The 7,017-nt window shown below is 56.3% G+C and overlaps 1 non-coding gene across 1 annotated transcript; it reads right to left on the bottom strand.

Moving 5' to 3' along the window:
- Positions 1–2,272: 2,272 nt before the first annotated feature.
- LOC100600298 lies at positions 2,273–7,005 on the bottom strand. The gene is made up of 2 exons (XR_004033689.1): positions 6,354–7,005; positions 2,273–3,476 (listed from the first exon to the last, which is right to left on the bottom strand). It is a non-coding gene; the product is annotated as an uncharacterized LOC100600298 (transcript).
- Positions 7,006–7,017: the final 12 nt, after the last annotated feature.

Below are 7,017 nucleotides of genomic sequence, written 5' to 3'. Positions count from 1 at the left end.
CCTCCCGGACAGACAAGGCTTCTCAGATGGGGACCCATGGCCCTGACAGGGTCTAAAGGAAAGGAGAGGCAGGGGACTGGGTACAGGGAGCCTTGGGGATTTGGGAGTCCAACCTGCCTATCAGCCCAAGTCTGATGGTGGATTCCCAACGTGACACCAAGCTCAATGTTCCTGTCCCTTCCAACCCTCCTTTTGCTGTGGTCTCCACCTCACAAGCTGTTGGAGCTGGGAAATGATCCAATGAATACACCTCATTTTGTAGATGGAGAAGGTCAGGCCCAGAAAGGGCAAGCAGATTGCCCAGATCACACAGCCAAGCGACAGAGCCTGGATGAGACTCAGGGCTCCGAACTACCGAGCCAGAGCTCCCTGCTGAGCCCCTCTGCTGCCTCCCTCCTCACTTGTCTGCCAGCGGGCTACCTATACCTCTGAGAATCACCAAACAGCCAGAGCTGGGAGAGGGCAGAAGACAGGGGAGCATGGCCCAAGACTCTGCCTGGGTCTGAGAGGAACAGAAGTGGACATAGAGCCTTGCCCCCCTCCTTTCTCTCCCCTCCCCTGAGCCACTCGGGGCCTGGAGTAATCCTCCTATTCTCACTCATGCTGGGGACAGAGGCATTCTCAAGAACTGGGAAGAAAGGATTTCCCTGATTGCTTTATAATCACAGCTCAGACGATAATGGACCTGGTGGGGATTGATGGGGAGAGTGTGATGCTCAGCGACGTCCCCGCCCAGTTCCCAGCAGAGCCCTGGGCCTCCTGACACAGCGGTCTTCCCAACATCCCACCAGCCAGCCTCTGTGCAGCAGATGCAGCCCCTGGTGTGGCCCAGGCATGGGACAGGCAAGGGCCTGGCTGCCCTCACGGGGGAATTTAGCCAGACCTGCTGTCCCATCCAGTTCCCCTTCTCTGGAGCTGGTAGGCTTAGGGCAGGGCCTGGAGAACGGGGAGCCTCTTGTGGCCAGGGTCTTTCTGAGAGTCCGGGCATCTGTGGAGCCCAGGAATGGGCCCTTATCACCATCACAACCCCAGGGTCCTCAAGAAGGGCCAGGAGGCTGCAGGGCACAGTGCCCACAGAGGTGGACCTGCTGGGGCACTGGGTAGGGAACCAACACCCGGGGCAGGGGGCTGTAGGGAGCAGCAACTAACCCCAGGGACACTCTGCAGTCCCAGCTCCCAAGGGAGACCACCACCCAGGTGGCCAAAGCATGCGGGTTCAACTTGTGGTCTCTCTTCTTGACCGTGCTGGAAGGTCCTCCATGAACACACTTGGCCCCTTCTCCCTCCTTTCCTTTCTCACCCTTACCCTGCTGTATCCCCCGTCTCTCTCTTCTCAGCCATTTCTCCCTCGCTTTCTCATTCCCAAGAGCCCCTTCCTGGCAAGCCTGGTTGCTTGGCTCCTAAGTTCCCTGGCCCAGCAGGGTGGAGAGGAGGAAGGAAGAGTGTTGTCCCTCCACAATGGACCAGCAGCCAGCTCACTTAGGGACTTTTACTAGGACAGAGGGACTGCTCCCCTGGTGTCATCAGGCCCCTGGTGGGGAGCAGAGTGAGGAAGAACAGTGAGAACAGAGGGGCCCTGGTGTCCCTGCCACACCAGGGAAAGAATGTGGTTGTTTCCCACCCTCTTCCCTCTCTACCATCATGCCTCCTCCTGGCTTGCTCACCTCTTCCAGGAAGCCTTCCCTGACTGTCCTTCCAGGCCTCTCTGGGTTTCCAGGGACTGGAAGGCCTTTTCCCTTTCCTCCATCCCCCAAGCCCAAGATGATGCTGTCCTCAGGAGTCTGACTCTCCTGCCAGCCTCAAAGGTGAGCTCTCCTTCCCAGAAGGCCCTCTGTGCACTGAGAAGGCCCTCAGGTCTGAAGCCTCCAGTGGGCTTCCACTCCAGCCCATGTCTGAGCACCAGAGTGCTTGGGGTTACAGGCTCCCAGCCACTTCTGGGCCCCTCTCCCCCTGGGAACTCTGGGGTGGGCTGGCCAGAAGGTCTGAGCATGGCAGAAGGTATTGAGCATATCCCTAGGCCCACACCCCACCGTCATTCTCCCTGTGTTCATTGTTAGCCAAGGCCTGCCTCCCTAAGGCTCAGGCTCCTGCACTGCACCTCTGTATCCCAGACAGGGTGAGAGAAGTCAAGGGAGATTCAAGGGAGCCACGTCTCTGAGAGGAGAGCGGGAAGATGACCGTGCCCTCATCAGAGGGAAAAAGTGCATTCAGAAGAACTGCAGCCTGTTCCTCTGGGGACCCTCAGGGAAATGGTCATTCAATACAAGAGAAGTGACAGACCAATGGTTTATTCCAAAGGGGAAAGCCCAAGCTGGATGTCTCCCTCCCCAACCCTTGCAAGCTGGCCCATCCTTCCAGAGCCCCCATAGGCCTGGGGCTGTTGAGATGGGAGATGTCCCCACCGTGCTGCTCCTGGTTTTGTCTCCTCTCCAATCCCTGAGCACCCTGATATGCAACATGGGGGGTAATCAGAAGGAGGAGGCAGCCTCTGATGGGGCAATGGCTGAGGGTGGGGGCAGTGTGTAAGGCACCCTTTGCGGTCAGCCCAGCCACACTCTCCATCGTCAGAAAGAATGCCAAATTATAGACTGCATGAAATTCTGTAGGCAAATGGTATAGTGGCTGGTAAATGGTAGCTAGGCCAGTAGCTATTTTCATGTGTGGATTATATCGTGTTAGGGGAATTCTTTATCCCAGCAGAGGGAAGAGAGGAATATCTTGGCTAAGGTCATTCTGCCAGTCAGGAAAAGCCACCCTCCAGGGACCACAGACTCAAAGTGGCTGTGGTGGAGACCCACTGCCTGGCTAGGGTGATGTCAAGACACTGAAAGGTTTCCGTCTGCAGTGGCCAAGGGCTGCGGGTTCTGCCATGCTGGGCATTGATAGGTAGGATCAGAGAGAGCATGTAGGGCCAGTCCTCTGGGAAGCAGGAGGTGGGCCATGTGAATGGGAGATGGGTGGCTGTGCTGTCCAGGCACCTGCTGACAACATTGGGGGATGGGGCCTTGGAGAGAAAGGTCTATAGGCCTAGAGACAGCAGGGCGTGGGCGGGAGAGGCAGGCTGATACCATGCGGGTACTCACTGCTAGCCCCCAGATCCAGCCCGAGAGGAGGAGGGTGGTGGGTTAGGGCAGGCCCCACCTATCTCACCCCTGTGATGGGGTGGCCACTGAGCACAGGAACAATGGTGACCATCTGAGGTCACAAGGCAGGAAAGAAGTCTGAATGGAGTGTGGCCAGTGGGGAAGTTGGAGAGGCCAGAACTGCCCCCAAGAGGCTGGCAGAGGGCTGCAGAGGGCAGGTGCAGGACCAGGCTCCCTCCCACCCAGATAAGCACAGTAGCTTAGAAGGCAAGAGCAGCAGGGTCAGAAGGAAGAGCAGGGGTGTGGTGCCTCGTTCCTTCCTCCAGGAGCTCATGGGGCTTCGTTGGACCCAATTCCATTGCCTTTGTTGACGTAGAATGGCCGGTAGTGAGACTGTGGGAGAAACAAGAGTGGTCAGCGAGGCCAGACGACAGATGAGCCCACTAGCTAGACCCACCCTACCCTAACCTGCCTCAGGAGGCAGCAGTGATCCAAGCTCCGACAATTCCAGGGGCCTTTTGGCCTAATCTGCAAGATCTACCTACCCTGTGATCAGGGGCTGGTCCCTAATGTCAGGATCTCCAGGTTGGATCCTAATTAGAGTCCATTCCCATAGTTAGTGGGTGACCTTGGACCTCAACCCCCCATCACACTGGTCAAAATTTCTCTCCACAGCTCGGGAGGTTCCTCCAGCGCCACCACAGCTACTATTTATATAGCACTTTCTACTCCTCAGAACTTCACAGCACTGTGCCGAGGGCTGTATGTGGATACACTCATTTAATTTTTACAACCACCCAATTAAATAGATTACTATTATCATGTTCATTTTATAGTTGAAGGCACAACTATAAAACCCAGGCACAGAGAGGCTAGGCAACTTGCCCAAGGTCACTCAGCTGGTAAGCAAGGAGCCTGAATCCAAGCCCCAGCACGCTGCCTCCAAAACCCGCACCCCCAGCTGCCAGTTCTCAGCATCACTTCTCTTACGGCGAGGGCTTCCAGGATTTTCTTCGGCTCTCTCTGCATAAATTTCCCTTACAGAGGGGCTGCAGAGAGGGTAAAGAACTGCCCCAGCCCAACACAGTCCCAGGCTCCCCACAGCCCTTTGCCTCTCTCGTCCTGTTCCTCCTCCCCCAGCCATTGGTACAGGGAGCATCTCCGGAGAGAGAGCCAAGTGACAGCTCTCCCAGCCTTCTCCATGTATCGTATCTCCCAGTAATTTCATGAAATCAGCATGCCCCACCCTGCCCAGATCACTTCATCAGGGCCCTGAAGAGGCAGCCCTCCGGATGGAGTGGAAGAGCACAGCTTAGCTGCTGCTCACCCATGCAAGCACCGTCAGCCCCCGGAGGGTCTCAGGAAGATGATTTGTCCCTGAGCTGGGTCAGAGGCTGAGCCCACCCCCATGCCCTGTGGATCCCAATACAGGAGACATCATTTGCCCCTCACACACACACCTCAAGGGTGCACTGCCCTTGGCCCTGTCTCTCACGGAACTGACACCTCCTGGTCAGCTCCTTGCCTATGTCTGGTCCACAGCAGGACTTGTGGGCCTGAGGGATGCTCAGACCTTGCTTAAACCACCTATTAAACAAAGGAAGAAACTGAGACCCAGGGAAGGGAAAGAACAGCTACTCACTGGCAGAGCAGAGCCTGGGCCAGGTCTCCTGACCCCCAGGGGCCAGCCTGGACCCCAAGCAATTAATAGGGCAAAGTGAATAGATTTGGAAATGGCTGAAGCCTTTCTTTGAGGAAGACTGGGTCAATAATATGGGTTGCAGGTCAATGAATGGCATTGTCTGGTTAAAAGCCTGGAGTGGTAGGTGGGCATCAGGGCAAAATGCTCTCCTCATTCTCCCTTCCCCTCCCTGGCTTGAGGTCACAGCACATACGGCAGTTGGAAGAGCTGGGAAATCATCCCAATTATGGATGGGAAAACTGAGGCACAAAGGAATCATTTTTCCTCATGCAAAGTCACACAGCAAGTCAATGAGACAGCTGGGGCCAGCCCCCACGGAAATTGATTCCCAGCTCAGCCTCTCTGCACCCCAGCACCTGTCTCCACTCTCCCAGTGCTGGGTGCTTGCTGGACACCAAAACCTTGCTCTGCCAGGGGCCTCAAAGTGCTGATGAGCCTTCTCTTCAGGACCCCAGGCTCTGAGAGGGTGGAAAAGTATGTAGTAGGGAGGGGAAGGACTGAGTCTAGAACAGAAACCTTCTTTTTTCTCCCCATATCTGCTTTCTGCAGTCCTGCTGTTGCAATGCCCCTGGGTCCAGCTCCAAATTACACACACGATCACTTAGCTCCCATCGCCAGCAATTAAAGATTCTGTCCAATTAGACCATCCCCAGCCATTCCTTGTGGTCCAGGGCAAATCACCCCTCCTGCTCTGATCTCCAATTGCAAGGACAGCAAGAGCCAAGGGCTCCGGCCCTGGTTCCAGCAGAGCTCCTGATGCCACCCACATGCCATGGCAGCTGGCCGACTCCTGTAGCAGGGCCTAGAATGGACCTTCAGGAGCAAGGCATTCAGGCACATGGGGGCTCTGCATGTGAACTACAGTCCCCGATCACTGAGGTCTCAGTCAGGGTCACATATGCCAGATCTAATGGGCACTGGGGATCATCTCAGTCCCCACATAATAAAAAGCAAGAAAGAGTCTCAGAGAGGGTATCTAACTCATCTAGGACCCCACAGTCAGCAGGTGGCCTGGACCCCAAAGTCATGCTTCCCTGTCATGCTGCTCTTCTGATATGCCTGGCCTCGGGTCATTAGATATTGACCCTAAATATATCTATTCCCAACTCTCCAGCCTCTCCCGCCCCTACACTATCACCCCAATGGCCTCTATGCTGTCAGAACTGGAGAACTGCCCCCCGGGAGGTGGGACCCATCTCTAGGAGGAGGCCTGTCCTCCCGCTGGGCTGTTTTACAATCCCAGAGCTAGCAGAACCCAAGCTGTCATTCCACTAGCATAGGCATCCAACAAGCATTTGCCAAATAAAAAAACCAAGGCTGCCCACTTTATAGATCAGAAAACTGAGGTCCAGACAGTGTGTGCTTAGCTAGTCCCCTGCCCATTAGCCCCGGGTCTCTACTACCCTCTGCTGTGCACAGGTATTCAGGCCACTGCTGCCTCCTTCTCCTCCACCCCATGGCCCAGAGAAGTCCTCCCACAGGCCCTGGAACCTATTGCCTCCAGGGAGCCCCCTTCAGTGCCCAGGTCTCTGGACATGCCCAGGCCCTCCCGGCAGCACTTCCCTTACCAGCATAGTCTGCTTGCCAGATTTCCAAGTCTGGGGCTGGGCCTTGGGGCTTTGGCTCCGCATGAGGGAGGGATAGCCTGGGAAGACAAGAGATTCAGGTCAAAGGGAGCAGCGCTGGTGGTCAGGGGACCCCGGGGCCGGAGCAGCACAGCTGCCTTCTCCAAAGTGACCACCAAGCATCATCCAGCCCATTACCAAATGCAGCCGCCTGAAGACGCGTGCAGCAGCCAGGGTGCCGCAACCAAAAATCCTGGGGAGGCTGGCCAAAGGGAGGAGGCAGCAAAGCAGGTAGAAGGAGGAGGAGCCGGCCAGGTGTGCTGGACCAGGCAGCAGGGGAGTGTTGCCCCCACATCCAGCGCAGCATCACGCTGCTCTGCAGGAATTTCCACTCAGCCACCCCAGAGGTGTACACCACGGGCCCTCCCCTTCCCAGAGCCCAGGAGCGCCACACGTAAGCATGGCCTGCCAGAGTTTCCCAGCAGGAGGCGCTCACTTGGACTCCCCTGTGCTGTTTGGACGATGCTTCCCATTCACGGAGCCCCACTTGTGCCAAGCACTGTGGAAGGGACTTTGCAGATGTCTCCTCACTGAGCCTGGCCCCTGTATCTATGAGCTCAGCAGTTTGCCTGAGTTGCACAGCTTATAAGCAGCAGTCAGGATTCCA

This window comes from Nomascus leucogenys, chromosome 15 (genome assembly GCF_006542625.1).
Source record: "Nomascus leucogenys isolate Asia chromosome 15, Asia_NLE_v1, whole genome shotgun sequence".
Classification (NCBI taxonomy): Eukaryota; Metazoa; Chordata; class Mammalia; order Primates; family Hylobatidae; genus Nomascus; species Nomascus leucogenys.
Note: the sequence above shows the minus strand (reverse complement) of the source record. Positions and strands in the feature narration are given on the sequence as shown.